Source organism: Ruditapes philippinarum, unplaced genomic scaffold (genome assembly GCF_026571515.1).
Source record: "Ruditapes philippinarum isolate M1 unplaced genomic scaffold, ASM2657151v2 ctg3182_1_1_1_1, whole genome shotgun sequence".
Taxonomy (NCBI): Eukaryota; Metazoa; Mollusca; class Bivalvia; order Venerida; family Veneridae; genus Ruditapes; species Ruditapes philippinarum.
Genome location: NW_026864029.1, coordinates 89,643 through 107,230, shown reverse-complemented (window position 1 = coordinate 107,230; position 17,588 = coordinate 89,643).

The following is a 17,588-nucleotide window of genomic DNA, read 5'->3' as shown; positions in this document are numbered from 1 at the left end:
CGGCACTTCTTACAATGGCGATTCTGTTTTTGTTGTGTTGCAGTTTTTCTCTTTCTAAGCTCGATGGTTCTGAAACACAAATACCATGGTATATAAAGTTTGCTTCTCTGTAAAAATTGGTCTCCAAAATTGTCCTTACATTCCCTTAAAAGTATGTCTAAAATGTTGGTTCCTAAAATGACTGGTGTTCTAGCTGAATAATTAGTATCCGGTACAATCAAAAATAAACAAGTGTGATTCTTGGACTCTGGAATTCCATCCGGTAAACTGATATCTGCTTGAATGTATCCTAAATATGGAAGTGTTGATCCGTCAGCACATTCAATATGAGTAATCTCTGTGAGTGGCTGCAATTCAATATCTGACAAGTTATTCTTATAAAATGATTATCCAATTAAGCTGCAACTGCTTCCTGTATCTAAAAGAGAAGAAGTATTGTGACCATTGATACTGATGTTGGCCTCGTTTGTGTCTCCAAATAATTAAGGATCTTTCTTAACAGTTGTGCTATAGTTCGATCCAACAACTGCAGCACTTACTCGTTTAAATCCTTCTTTGTTACCTTGTCTAGTTGATCCGAATCTTTCAAGTCGGTTCTGCAATTCCTAGCTAGATGGCCTCTTTGATTACAACGATATGTTCCTTGGAATGTTGTTGATGCGAGTGGTCTTGTCTATATACCTACCTCTACCCAATACTGTGAAGTTTCCTCTGTTAAAATATCCTCTTCTGTAAGGTCTACTTCCAAATCCATACGTTGTTCTTTGTTCTTCTTTCGTGTCCTTTTCTTTCTGAAGGTTATCAAATTTTTCATTCAGTTGCTGAAGCATTGATCTGAGTTCCTTCATTTCAGTATTTTCCGCTTTGTCCATCTTTTGTGCTGTGTGACATGTCTTGGTTTTAACATCTGTCTTCATCTCTGCCTCCAACTACTGTAACTCTATCTTAAATGCGTCATAGTCCGGTATTGTTGCAAACTTGTATTGGGCAATATGTTTCAAGTCGATTCTCAAACCTTGATAAAGCACTTGCTTTAAAAGCTCTTCTCGTCTATTTATAGCTCCTAAGTCGATTGCTTGAGAATACAATTCCTCCAATTTCGCTGCATAGGTGTTGATGCTATCTGTACCTTGAGTACATGAATAGAACTTTTTCATAACTGTCTCCTGGCTTTCTATATTTCCATAAGTACTATCCAGTTTCTTTAAAATTTCCGCTACTGTAACACCTGTACCAAGTCGTCTAACAATGTCACTTGCTGTACCTCTCAATGCTCTCCTCATACCTAATAATACTTGTCCCTCGGTAAAAACTTTTTCACTCAGTAAAGACTGTACCTCAAACTTGAATGCTTCATATGTTACATCTCCTTTATTTTCCTCTCCATAGAAGTTAGATAACTTTGGGAAGTGATATGATCCTGTAAGTCTTATAGGTGAAGCTGATGCCGTGGTTGATGGTAAAGTACCAGTCAAACTTGTATAGTCCGAAGCATCTTCTGTTTTTATCTTTGTACTGGATGTTGTAAGTGTTGGAAATTCAATTGCACTAACTTATTAAATTTCCTGACATAACATGTATACAAATGCTGACCCGGATGTACCTGATGCGTACCCCTTTTCGCATAATTAAGATTGAGCGAAGCTGGGTACCAGCGGGAACCGAGCATGCGTACTTTGAATATCCGGATCAGGATTTGTATACATGTTCTATGTCGGTAAATTTAAAAAAGTTACTGCAAACAACTACTGAAAGTGCGTACCTACAGACGTTTTGGATTAACTTTGGGCCGGTAAGCGATAGAATTATAGCTGCCTTTTCTGTTTCAACTGTTTGCATGCACTGACATTAGTTTGTTATTAAGAAAAAGATCGATTTATGTTCAAAACCGCCTACTTTCGGTTCGTTCAAGCGATGGCCGACCTAGACAAAAAGTGCATTTTCGCTTAAAAATGCCATCTTTTGGCGTATCAACTGGTCTTATATTGTACATTTTTTGAAAGAGAAATCATTTCTGCGTAGATTGCACTTTATTTGGTGATAATTGATTGACAATTAACAAAGATCTGGGACGTAACATAAGGCCTTGTGGTAGGTCCGCTGGCGAACCTTTCTACCTTTACTATATTTATAGTATATATGGATGATTTTTTTAAAAACAAATTTCCTTTGTTGATTTATTGAAAATATGATATTTTAAAAACATGTTGAATGAAAAAATATTTTAATAGTGAACAAAAATATTTATAAAAATGAGTGGGCGTGGTCATGTATATGTATACTATCCAGGCCACGCACCGATTGCCTGTGCATATATGTACTGACTACATGAAGTCATTAATTCCATAATATTTGCAGGAATGAATACTTTTAATAATTCAAACTGAAACTAATTTTGATAGAAAATGAAAAAATTAAAAATTACCAGTAATATTTCTTCTATTGTATTCTTTTGTTCCTCAACTACACCATTTTCTTCTTCTTCATCCTCTTGTCACATGTTACTGAAATATTTGGCTTCAACCTAAATTTTGGAAGTAGAAAAAAACAAATATGCAATCATGTCATAATTTTTATTATATATTAAGACTTCAGTTTTTTTTTCTAAAATGAAATGATCAAAATATATTGTTTATTTAGAAAAATTAAGAATGATTTTCCCTCCATATTTTAAAACAGGTTTCCTGGAAGTTTATTTAAAATCTTTTCAGAATACTGAGCTTACAGAATTCGAACTTTATGAAAAATTAAAAATATTAAGAACTGTAATTCAATTATAACTTACCATTTATCTGTTACAATTGGCTGCTTATTTCCCTCCATTTTTTTACAAATTGAATAACAAAGTTTAACACATCTATTATGCTCCATGTTATATATAATTTCACAATAAATCTCCCAAGAAAGTTCTGTATAGCTGGGGTAGTTGAATTCTTAAATCTCATTTTCTATGTAATTATCAAAACTCATATATGTATTAATATATAATTGTAAGTTGATTTATTTGAATTAAAATCACAACTAAAGCCTCCAATCTTTCTAAAGAAAATGACCATGCTGGAAATAATTTTCAGGGTGTGATATTTGCTCTGGATTTTAAACTGCTGTTGGTCAATCTGTGGTAACTTCTCTATTTTCATCTGCCAGATAGCCCAGTTTAACATAAAGTATTTTGAAGTACTGTAAAATGTTCCACTTGAAGGTTATTTGTTTATATAAACTGAAAGCTGACCTTAGAAGTAGGAGATTCTGTACAGATTGTGAGATGATTGATATAAACTAAAAATCTTGTACATTACTTATTGCTGACCAATTAATGCATTAAATAATATCTTTTTATCATAAGTTAAATATAAATACAATCAATTACCAGTGACAATTATCAATTTTATAGATAACAATAAATCATGTTGAGCTAAATAATCTACATAATTTCAAAAAAAATAATAAAGAATAATTCAGTATATGAAAAGAATTTTTTGTTAAATAGAGTTTACCATAAATCAACTGAAACTTTCCAGAAATAGACATTATAATAATATATTTTCTTCTGAATTAAAAATTCAATTTTATCTGAACAGCAATGTAAACTGTACTATAAGTGTATTACAATATTCATTTCTAATAACTCTAACTTAGAAAATTCTGGCTGGAAATGAAGAACTTTTAAGACTGTATTGAAACTGGTTCTTGAAAATTTTCTAACATTGAAATATCTGGGTAGATTATGCTTATATTTCTCCAAGTCAGTAAAATCTGTGTCAAAATATTTTCAAAGTGCAAATATTCCTGCTTCCACCCTGACTTTAACCAAAATGAAGACAATGTCAGGGTAGAAAAAACTTGAATTCCCATGTGAGATTTCTTGAAAATTCAGGGTCCATGTCTATTTCACCCTGATTTTGCCAATTCTGGTTCAAAACAGGCCTGAATCGGTCCTGTTTTTCAAAAAAGCCATGCTGATTTTTCGTACAGGGTATCACACTGAGGTAATGTAACGATTCGCCACACTAACGATTCGCCACATAACGATTCGACACAGAGTAATAACGATTCGCCACAATTAAATAACGATTCGCCAAGTGTTCAAATGCGAACTTTTTCACACCTGTTTTCAAAGCTGCATGCCTCCAGATGAATCCAACTATTTCAAGAGAAACAGTACTTAAATTTGATTTATAAGAACAATGAAAATATTCAAGACTTCAGTAATAATTTTATATGTAATCGGCGATTTTTTTACCGTTTTAGCAGTATTTTTCCCCATATTTCTACTACGTTACCTACTCAGTGAGGGCTATTTTTGCATATTTTGACCTTTTTTGCTGATTTTGCTGACATACATTAGTTATACTAAAACAGCTTTTATTGAATAAAAACACATGAAAACCTAATATGTTATTACCAAAATTACATTACACATTGTAGATATGTTAAACTTCGTTATTTATGTAAACTGGAAAATTATACGAAAAACAGCTTTTATTGAATAAAGACACATGATAACAAACATATTTTATTACAAAATATATATACACAGTGTAAACTTTTATGTTAACATTTTTTAAAATTTTACCCTGGAAAAGAATACTATACTAAATCAGCTGTTATTGAATAGAAACACATAAAAACATATTTTATTACCAAAATGACAAAAAACTTTGTTATTTCTATAGCCCCAAAAAATAAAAAAATAGCTTTTTATAATATCTTTTTTTATTATTAATATCTCAACATTTTTTTTTTATTTCCAAAATAACATAACACATTGTTAACAAAACAAAGTGACAAAAGCTACATGTAGTAGTATCCAATTGTGCAGTTGTTCACATGCATTGTCAGAGAATTAAAGGATTATATTTCGGCGTCAATCAAATATTTCTACAACAATCCTAAGATGATTGGCTTGTTTAAATTAAAGGTGTGACAAATGTTTTAGATGTGCGTTCTTTAATCAATTATCGTAAATCAATTTTCGCAATGAACACATGTTTTGCAATACCCATTTTTTTTAATATTTGACATATATATATTATATAAATTGACATATATGTTTACGATTAATATATATTCAATATTTATTTCAACATATAATTACTTTCTTAGAAATGTACTCCTGTAATAATGTACGTTACTTTGATAAAAAAAAAATCCGCGATGGAGGCCTTAACTTCATATTACTTGTATTAAGAAACATTATTAAATTATTGTCATTGTCAAATTATTAAAAAAAGAAAAAAGTTTGTTGATAACTAAAATATCATTGTTATAATCATACTGTGGCGAATCGTTATTTAACTGTGGCGAATCGTTATTACTCTGTGGCGAATTGTTATGTGGCGAATCGTTAGTGTGGCGAATCGTTACTAATTCCACACTGAATATTAGAAATTGCAGTTGTCTATTTTTTCATTAATTAATAAAGATATTCAAACTATTTAATTATCTATATAATTACTTAAAAATTAAAGGAAAAGTTGCTAAATATTACAAAAAAATCTTTCTTTTAACTAATAAATGGCAATTCCTGAATATTTAATTTTATTTCTTACTCACACATCAGTTGATCTGCACCTGAACACTGGACTGTTACATGTACCATACAATTACCATATTTCTGTTCAATCATGTAGAAATTAACAGAACTGTCCCTGAATCAGCACTTATAAAAAAGTGTCTGCAATATGTAACACTAAACTTTGGTACTTTAAAACACTGTCAGTCTATCACTATAATCACTTCGCGTTTAACTTAAAAGTTTATGTCCCTGCTCCTGTAAACGTTGGTGTCGTCGATCCTAGATTTGAAGAAAAACCTATATCGTGTTGTCGGTTATGGGTATGAAGATCTCCCAGTTGGTACTCCGTCAAGCAAGTGTATTAGTGACAAGTTCACTAACTCTTCCAGTTGGTGTTACGTCCAGCAAGCGTATTAGTGAAAATATCACTAATTCTCCCAATAAACGATAAAAATTCCTGTCTAACACATATTACAAAATGATGGGTTGCACAGTAATGTCCTGAATATGTGTATCTGCCCCGTAAAATCCAAATTTAAATGTGTACATATATGCCACTGAAGTTCAATACTTTGTTCTAATTTCAGCTGTGCTTAAAAATTACTTAAATATGTATTATCACTAAGCACAAAATGCTAACCTTATAATTAAACTATGTCACTGTGCACCACTAAATGCAAAATTTCACTTTAAATAACCTTTAAGTGTTAAAATAATTTGAACACAGTTACTTAAACTGTAGATAATAAAGTTCTGCAGTCAATAAACTGGAAATTCACTTAAAGTTAAAACATTGAGATCACTGAAAATACCGTTGGGCACCAAATGTTACCATTATTAAAATTATGCCCTTAAAGATGTAAAGGTATAAATTATCAACGAGGCTGAGTTCGTTCAATACTTTTAATTGAAATGTCCATTCAGTGTATGATCTCAGTATATTACTATATTAATATAAAGCTTCCAGTAGATTTAACCCAAGAGGTTAAAGTCACATCACAACTTCACATCAAGCACTTGTTTTAGCACCAATCAATATATAATCAGTATCAAGAATATATCAATATGTAGATCAAGCCCTGAAACAAACAAATATAGCAATACTAAATACATGTACATACTGAGATCATTAACACACAATACATTATATACAATTTAAGTCATAGCATGATTATAACAAACATCTCACATCAAATAGCCAATATAACAGTCATTTAACCATTACATCAATTAATTACTTTAATATTTATTAATGAACATTCCAAGTACAGTTTTCTGTATCATATCAAATAAATAATTCAATCCAGTGGCCTATTAAATGAATATAGTAAACTTATAAAATAGTAAAACAATAATATGACTTGTACAATTATACATACCAATTGTGGATTGGACTCAATTGACACTCATACAAAAATACTCTCAGTCTGGAGGTGTTACTGCAACATACTGTAATTACTGCAACATACTGTAATTAAACATGTGCACAATAGAGAATGACAGTGATTTATATTAATTACTGCAAATAGATATTTACTTTAAATATGCTGCCATTTTCAGATCATTGTAAACAAATCATGTACAATATACATGAATATCTCATTTTAATAAACTTTAGACACACAGCTCATTTGTAACTCACTTAAACAAAGTAAGCAACCAATATAAAACTTGACCAACCTCAATCCAAAATCCTTTTTAGGAATTAATAACCAACTTATTATGAACAACTGAACAACATGTCTGCCTTCTACCAAAAACTGATGACAACAATTACACTCATGATTAACTAATAAAACAGCCAAGGGAAATCACTCCTACAGATTTTAATCAATAAACTACAAGTAATTATTTCCCTTTGGTTACATTGTCATAAAATAAATGGCCGAACATAATCCGTAAAATTATTTCGAAACATATGTATGTTCTTTTTTTTTGTGAAAATGTAATAAAGCCTGCAAGTTACTGACTTCATCATAATTCATTGCATTTACTTATTATTAAGAAAATGCTGTACGGCTATCCTCAACAGTGGGTATAGGCTAGACGTACGTGATTCACGGCTAGAACGTTTGGCAAACAGTATGCCCGTACGGCTAGTCACTTCCATAAAAGAATTTGAACATTGCGTGTCTTATATGGCTATACATTATTCTACTAATTATTTATCTATCTTTTATATGTATATACAAGTATGAGACTATGTATGATACTTTGTATAATAAAGATATATGTCATTGTAAGCATAAGTATATAATCAATTTCTTTACTATATAATAAATAAGACATGCTATAATAGGATATCCCATCTATCACTAAGAGTCCAATCAAGTGCCTAGGGAAGTGGTTTGATGCAAGCTTGCAAGATGGTGACAATGTCAAGAAGCTAGAAAACCATGTGGAAGACGGGCTTAAGAAAATTGACAAAAGCAATCTCCCTGGGAAGTTCAAAGCCTGGTGATACCAGCATGCCTTACTTCCAAGGCTAATCTGGCCAATGATGATGTATGAGATACCAAGCTCAAAAATTGAAGCCTTAGAGAGGGTTACAAGCAGACACCTCCGCAAGTGGTTAGGAATACCACCCAGTTTCTCCGGTGTAGGACTGTATGGAAAGAGCAATCAGCTTCAACTCCCATTTTCTTCACTGGAAGAGGAATTCAAGACAGAGAAGACAAGATTGGTGCTCACCCGCAGAGATTCCCAGATGAGCGAATCCGGGAAGCAGGGATTGTAACCCGTACAGGCAGGAAGTGGTCAGCATCAACGACCGTTAACCAGGCTGAAAGCTCACTTAAGCTCAAGGACATTGTGGGAATGACCGCTGTGGGACGACAGGGAATTGGTGCTACCAAGACACCCCTGTGGAACCAGGCAGACAAGATAAGAAGGAGAGACGTGCCATGATTCAGTCAGAAGTCAGGGGGGCAGAGGAGAGTGCAAGACAGGCTAGAGCAGTAGAGATGGGAGCACAGGGAGCATGGACTTCATGGAACACCATAGACAGGAAGCTGACTTGGAAGACATATGGAAGTATGAACCATTACGGTTATCCTTTCTTATCAGGTCAGTTCACGACCTCTTACCCTCCCCAGCTTATCTCCACCGGTGGGGACTTACAACGGATCCAGCATGTGACCTCTGCAATTGTCCTCGCACAGTGGAGCATGTCCTTTCTTCCTGTTCCACTGCACTTACACAAGGAAGGTACAGATGGCGTCATGACAACGTCCTTAGGGAGGTGGCTGACTGGCTTGAAGGTGAAAGGAAAAAGGAACGCAGGAGTAACCCCAAGCTTTGTAACATCAACTTTATGAAACCGGGTGAAACTGCCAAGACACAGTCGCCACACCAACCATCAATTCTAGATGGCGCAACAGGTTGGAACATGGAGGTGGATCTTGGTAAGAAGCTTGTTTTCCCAAGTATTGTCCAGACCAACTTAAGACCAGATATTATACTGTGGTCTGAGAAAGGAAAGAAACTCATCAGGATCGAGTTAACAGTACCTTGGGAGACAAGATGTGAAGAGGCCTACGAGAGGAAAAAAGCAAAGTATACAGAGCTACTCAACCAATGTAGACAGAGAGGCTGGCATACATGGCTGTTTCCTATTGAAGTAGGTGTGCGAGGGTTCTGTTCGCAATCTTTGTGCCGACTGATGACAGCGATAGGAACTACTGGGAGGGATAGAGCGCGCAAGCTGGAGAGCGCGCGTCTAGCTGGCTGTGGCTGAGACGAAAGGAGAAGAGCTGAAAGCAATCGACCTTCACACCGTAAGACGGTGGGCCCACTCGCCAGCAGATATACATGGATAAGGGCCGAAATATCAATGACGGCGAGCACCATTCTGATGATGGAGGTCGATCAGCAATCTAGAAGCACCACAGACAGGAGATCTACAGAAGATCTACATTAGATGCGTTCCAGATTGTATCTTACTCATTTGTAAAAAATATTTTTTAACGGTACTTGAATTCAATAAAAAAAATGTTGATTACAACAAAAGTTGATTTTGTTTCGTGACAATATACATGTATATGAATATATAGATATGGGCTATGATTTACTGCCAAGATCTCATTTGTAGGGACTAAATTATTCTACGCAATTTGAAATGAAAATGGTTGAATAATGTTTGTTGGTTTGTTTGATCGATTGATTGATTGATCGGGTTTTACGTCACAACGACACAGTATAAGTCATATGGCGACGATCCAGCTTTACTGGTGGAAGACCTCAGGTGCCCTTCCATGAAGAATGTTTCTGACTTAGAAATGATATACTGACTTTAATCATATAAACCACGGCAAAGGAGTGTAATAAAGCATTTTACTAAAATAATATTACACAACACAAGTGTAATATTACTTTGATGTGACGTCATTTGCAAATGACTCTTTTAACTGCTTATTTTGATAAAAATAAAAAAGACTGTTATATTCGTGTAGAATCAATGCTAAATTTCTTATTTCTTAAACTCGTTGAATAAAAACAATATTATTCAAGTAGGTCAATGAAATTTAGTATTAAATCGACACTCATGTAACTACATGTACAAGGTAAAATATAAAAAGGCATTCCGTACGGCTTACTCTTTTCCATTGTGCCACAAAAGCTAAGTTGCTTTGGATATAACTGTAACAAGCTGATATAAATGTTTAGTTTTCACTGCATTTTGATTCTGATGAAAAGATGATTGTAATATATTGGGCATTTTCTTATCTTTATTATGGAATTTCACAAGTTTGTTAGCATCATAACATTGATTATTGAAAGCATCACTCAATCTGAGAAAACGAGAAATTTCCGAATAAGTTTTAAGACATACCACATTTAGGGCGAACAATTCAAGAATACACAATGTACCTTAAAGTATATTTTGCAATGTGGTTTCTCGAAATAAACCGTATGCTTTACTTTACACGATCTGAGAGCGCAAACTCAACGCTTGGACTCTGCGTCCTCTTGATATTATATTTTTGATAAACGTGCTTTCTCAAATTTAACAATGCTTGTTTTTTTTATTCCCGTGATAAGAGGACGGTTTATTAGTATTAGGCATTTCATTCTTAAATCGACCATTATTTGAATATGTTGAATATGATAATGGAATATGACTCAGCTTTTTTTTTTTTTTTTTTTTTTTTTTTTTTTCATTTCGATTTTTATTTGAATTGCATGCGTTTGAAACGTAAAATAATAGTTCGTCTATGAAATAATATTTCGGCTATAAAATAATATTTTACATATAACCGACCGTCTGCAAAATATCCTTAAATATGTAAAATTTAAAATCTCTTCAAATTACACGACACGGAAAGATAAAACGTCCATAAGTAACTTACCGGACAATTTCGTGTAACATGATTTCTTATAATAACTCTTGTAGGTCTGAATGTTTTCTTTATTCATTTTGATCCTTTTTATTGAGAACAATGCATTTCCAGTCAAATAATGTATTTGTGTACGGTATAAATAATTTTAGGGAGCTGATTCTAAAGAGAGATTCTAAATTTGAAGTTCTGTTTAAGAAAATGTAGGAGAGGGTCGAGTAGCATAGTACGATCATTCCATTGAGAGGGGTTGTCAAAAGTGATTTTTTGCGAAACATAAGTAAGTACGCATCCTGGTTACAAATAAATTATTATGAAGTGAAACATCTGAATTGACAAAAAATCAAAGTGTCTTGCAATTATTAAAAGTGTCATGAAAAGATGTAATATTTGTTAAAACATATTTTAAGTTCACTTGTAACACAAAATTATCAAAACATCTCTCTCTATCCCCAGATGGCAAACCTGAAATAGCAATCATAATCTCTTTTGGACTTAAATCGACAAGGGTAGCGGTGGTCAAGTAGTTTATGTGTCTGCTTTCATGGGTTCGAGCCCTGATCGGGTCACTACCATGTTTCAAATGACACCCGTACTTGCAACTTTCAGGAAGCGGACTCGGACTCGAAAGTGATAAATATAAGTCGCAAGAACTTGTTTCGCAATCGATCTTAAATATCTTTAAACCAAGTTCACACAACATGTGCTTATAAATGCATTACAATATTGAGCATGCTTAACAAACTATTGATTCCCAAGCGTTTGCAAAATTATATTATATACTAGGAAGAATAACTTGTCTGCGATAACCATTTCTCAACAATTCGCAAGAGGATTTTAACGTGTATACAACAAATAAAATTGTAATCTAGTCTAAATAAAAAACAATTCAATTTATTCGCATGTTTTGGTCCGTCAGATAAACAAATAAAGTGCATAATATACTCAATCATACCGGAGACAACACAAATGTAAAAACATTCAAGGCAGCATGGTGTTCCGAAATCATTTAGCGGTATTTTAACAAATTATATTTTACAAAATTACAAATCAGTCTTTCGGATGAGACTTTTAATCGAAGTCCTTAGTAAGAGAGCATAAAGACTTGGCACGAAAAACAACCAGGAGAAGCTTCCGGAGTTGGGGCATCTTTCTGTATCTGTTTCTTGCATTTTTCTCCAAAATATAAAATTTTCTTCTGGAGGACTCACCCATATGAGCAACTGGTGGCAAGTGTAAATAAACTCGAAAACACACAAATTTGAAAAACTTCTTTTGAAAAGACTTGATTCAATTGAGGCTGTTCATAAGAGAAATAATTAGATATACACTGTACATTTGTAAATCACTCCGCCATTATATTTGCACAGGCGTAAGAAGTACGTTTCAACTTAAATTGTTTACTCAAGTGTACTTCAATAGAACTATCGAAGACAATGCTCGTTTTCTTATATCTACACTATTAACTAGGTTTTATTTGTTACAGGATGATGAAGATCAGATATGTTTTATAAATCTATGTATTTTTTGAAGAATTAATCAAGCAATCTAACTTCGAGTTTCTTAAATTAAAAATAGCAGTGTTCAAAACTTTAGGCTGAGTGCCTCTAATCAATGTTCGCTCCGTTTGCGTTATATATTTTTGTACGAATGCCTCAATGTTTTAATAGAAACAATAACAAGTTCATGTTTCCTTATCAGCATTCTTCAGTATTTTGGAAAATTTAAGGCATGAAATGATAAGTCGGTTGTGACACATTAATTATTCAAGGCCGCATGCAGTTGATCTGTTTTCGTTGTCTATATTTGGGACATTTCTGGCATTTGAAAATATCCTGGCATTAGGGACCATCATGGCATTAGGAGCATTCCTGAGATTTGGGACCTTATTTGCATTAGGCATTATTGACCTTCCTGGCGTTTGGCATTAGGAACTTTCCTGGGATTATGGATCATCCTAAAATTAGCGACTTTCCTGGCATTAGGTATTAGGGACCTTCCTTCCTAGCATTAGGCATTAGCATTAGGCCCTTGCTGAAATTAAGGACCTTCCTGGCGTTAGGCATTAGGGACCTTCCTGTCATAAGGAACCTTCCTGAGATAAGGGACCTTCCAGGCATTACGGACCTTCCTGGCAGAGTTAAGCTGGTTTCCTATGAAACTTGTCAAATTCGATATTTAGATATCATGTTATATTAATTTTTCTAAATTTAAGAAATGAAAAAGATCATCTTGTAATTTTAGATATGTTATCACCTCATATCGTTCTGTTTAACAAAATAATAATTAGCAATGCAAAATTCTACTTATTTTAAAACAACATTTCATTTCTTAACTTCTCAACGGTTTTCTAATAAAAGCAGCCACCGCTAAGATTCTGCACTATAAAAATACTTGACATGCAAGAAGACTTTTTATATCAATCATTATACTTAATCATGAGAAGTCGCAGTTTTGTCGAATTTCTGCATTGTAATGGGATTTGAGATAGAAACAAGATTGCATTTGTAAAAAATGCTATGCCACCGCATAAATACAACACTAAAATAGTAATGTAGGAACAATTTTTTTTTGTTTTGACCCAAGGGCTTTAATTTGAATAATCTTGCTAAAGTTTCTCTACACAATGTTTACTGCAAAATGTCTCACCTCTAGCCTTTGTCAATTCGAGAAGGTGATTTTTTAAAGTTTTTACTATATACATGTAAAGAAAACTTATGACCCCGGGGCAGGGCTAGTTTTGACACTAGAGGCAAAATTTGAACAACTTTGGTAGAGTAACTATAGATGATATCATATACCAAATATCAAAGCTCTAAGCCTTGTACCTTCAGACAATAAGATTTTTTAATTTTTTACTATATGTACATAGTGAAAATCAATGACCCCTGGGGATGGGCCAATTTTGTCCCCAGGGCTATAATTTGTTCAATCTTGCTAGAGGTTCACTACACAATGTTTCATGCAAAATATCTAACCTCTAGCCTTTGTCAATTTAGAGAAGATGATTTTTTAAGTTTTTACAATTATACATATGAGGAAAACCTTATGACCCCCGGGGCAGGGCTAATTTTTTGACACTAGAGGCAAAATTTGAACAACTTTGGTAGAGTACCTATAGATAATAACACATACCAAATATCAAACCCTCTAAGCCTGGTACCTTCAGACAAGAAGGTATTTTATGTTTTTACTATATGTACATATAGCTGAAAATCAATGACCCCCGGGGCGGGGCCGATTTGGACCCCAGGGCTATAATTTGAACAATCTTGCGTAGAGGTCTACCAGACAATGCCTTATGCAAAAATCTAAGCTCTAGGCCTTTTGGGTCTTTACAAGAAGATTTTTTAAATTTATTCTTATAATTCCTTTTGGTTGCCATGGCAACCAGAATTTCTGCATGGAATGAAATTCTTTGAACAACTTTGGAAGGCCTTCACCCAAGGATCAATCCTGCCAAGTTTGGTTGAAATTGGACTAGTGGTTTTTCACAAGAAGATTTTTTAAGTTCACTATATAATCTATATAACACACACACACACACACACAAACAAACACACACACAGGTGAATCGCTATATGCCACCGCATCGCAGATGCTGCGGTGGCATAAAAATGAAAATCTAATTTCGTGACAGAGTAAAGGCGGATTTAGTGATAACGAGATCACAAATTACCTTGAAGGGAATCAAAATGCCAGAACATGCTACTCAGGTCATTATTATGGCTTCGTCATCAGCCATCGCAGATTTACTTTTTGTACAATTTGACATCTTGACAATTGAAAAAAAAAGATGAAAAAAAACATGAAATGTTGTTTCAACTGCTTCGCTGTGACAACATATTTCCTAATATGGTGTTAGCAATTCGCATTTTAATATTCAAGTAATATCTTGATTCCCAAATCTAAGATGGCTTCTTTGATGAAATGCTGTTAATTCGGGGAAATATTCTAGGATACATTTTATAGTGATGTTTAATGTCATGGCATGAAGTAACAAGAGGGCCATGATGGCCCTGAGGTCGCTCACCTGTATATAGGCCCCCCATCCCCCCCCCAAATGTTGCAGGGCCAATTTAACCCAAGGGCTTTTATTTGCACAAACTTGGTAAACACCCATAAGAAGATGTTTCATGCTAAACATCTAAGCTCTAGCTCATTGGGCTTTTTAAAAGAAGATTTTTTTTAAGTTTTTACTATACACATATAGTTAAAAACAATGACACCCCTGGGCCGGGCCAGTTTTGACCCCAGGGCTTTTATTTGAACAAACTATGTAGACACTTACTAGAAGATGTTTCATGCTTAATATCTAAACTCTAGCTATTTGGGTTTTTTCAAAGAAGATTTGAAGTTTTTACAGTACACATATAAAGAAAATCAATGACCCCCGGGGCGGGGCCAATTTTGACCCCAGGTCTTTTATTTGAACAAACTTTGTAGACACTCACTAAAAGATGTTTCATGCTTAATATCTTAACTCTAGCTATTTGGGTTTTTTCAAAGAAGATTTTTTAAGTTTTTGCTATACACATATAAGGAAAATCAATGACCCCCGGGGCGGTGCAAATTTTGACCCCAGGGCTTTTATTTGAACAAACTTGGTAGACACCTATTAGAACATGTTTGATGCTCAATATCTTAGCCATAGCTCTTTGAGTTCTTTAAAAGAAGGTTTTTTAAGTTTTTACTATATGCATATAGGGAAAATCAATGACCCCCCGGGGCGGGGTCAATTTTGATCCCAGGGCTTCTATTTGAACAAACTTGGTAGACACTTATTAGAACATGTTTCATGCTAAATATCTTAGCTCTAACTCTTTGAGTTCTTTAAAAGAAGATTTTTTAAGTTTTAACTATATGCATATAGGGAAAATCAATGACCCCCTGGGGCGGTGCCAATTTTGACCCCAAGGCTTTTATTTGAACAAACTTGGTAGACACCTATTAGAACATGTTTGATGCTCAATATCTTAGCCATAGCTCTTTGAGTTCTTTAAAAGAAGATTTTTTAAGTTTTTACTATATGCATATAGGGAAAATCAATGACCCCCCGGGGCGGGGCTAATTTTGACCCCAGGGCTTTTATTTGAACAAACTTGCTAGACACCCATTAGAACATGTTTCATGCTAAATATCTTAGCTCTAGCTCTTTGGGTTCTTTAAAAGAAGATTTTTTAAGCTTTTACTATTTGCATATAGGGAAAATCAATGACCCCACGGGGCGAAGCCAATTTTGACCCCAGGGCTTTTATTTGAACAAACTTGGTAGACACTCACTAGAAGATGTTTCATGCCAAATATCTAAGCTCTAGCTCTTATGGTTTTTTAAAGAAGATATTTAAAGTTTTTTCTTTCGGTTGCCATGGCAACCAGAGTTCTGCATGGAATTAAATTCTTTGAACAATTTTTAAAGGTGACCACCAAATGTACATTCCTGTGAAGTTTGGATGAAATTGGCTTAGTGGTTTATGAGGAGATGTCATTTAAAGTAAAAGTTTACGGACGGACGACGGACGGACGGACGACGGACGGACGCCGTACGAAAAGCGATCACAAAAGCTCACCCTGTCACTTTGTGACAGGTGAGCTTAAAATATGTCAAAATATCTTAAAGTGTTTTCATAATTCTTTGACCTTATTAAAATTGCAGTTTATATATAGATAATCATATACATGTATAGATAATCTTTAAGGGATATCCGAGTAGTGCATTGTAAGTATTTTGCCCTGGAAGGGTTTGACTAAGTGGCTTGCATCCGGGAAAAACTATCGGACTTCGGTGTGGTAGCTGGATAGCTTCCTTGCATAAAAGACCAAATCTCTCTTTTTTCAGTCACCTCAACAACACGGCGGGATAGTCTCCAATTACGCACAAAGAATGATTACATTCTGTATCTATTTGCTCAAAATCATGGAGCCTAGAGATACATTGTAACTGATTTAGTGTAATACATTGTATATTATTAAATATGAAAGAGCTATAAATTTGATTAAAAATGGCGAGGCTTTACAAAAAAATATATGTTGTAACAGTAACTTAACATTTTCTTTAACTTACCTAACTTACACAGTGTAAGTATGTATAATTTGAAAAGTTCCTTCACAAATGTTCAAATAATTTGGCTCTTAAAATTGTTGCACTTTGCTAAGTGAGCCCTGGGAGGGCAGGGACATAATTTATGTATCTTTTGTAGAAGTCCACTGGGCAATGCTGCATACAAAATATCTAAGCTCTAGACATTGTAGTTTTACAAAATAAAACTCCTATAGAAAAATAGTATAAAAAGTAAGAGGGCAAATTTTGACCTAGGTACATGATTAAATACATTGTAGTGGCCGACACTGTGACATCTATTGAAATTCTAGACTTTTGGTGCCTTTTGGATACCCTGCTGTTATGGCTGGATTGTGTTGTAGGCTGCGTTCTGTAAATCTCGCCTTTGCCTTGTTGAGCTTTGTTATAACTTATTTAAGATTTCATTTAGAATTTAAGTCTATTTTAGTTCTAGTAACCAAATACATTAGATTGGAACAAGTTACATAACTTCTGGAAAGGGCCATCGAAGAATAATTCCTTTGACGTTTGGTCAAAATCGTCAAAAATGTACGTTGTTTAAGAGGAGATATTGTTTAAAGAAATTGTGGATAAGACAAACACAATACCATGAAAAAGGCCTTCGGCTCTGGTGAGCTAAATAAAAAAGCTGACCAATTAGTGCTCCAGTCAT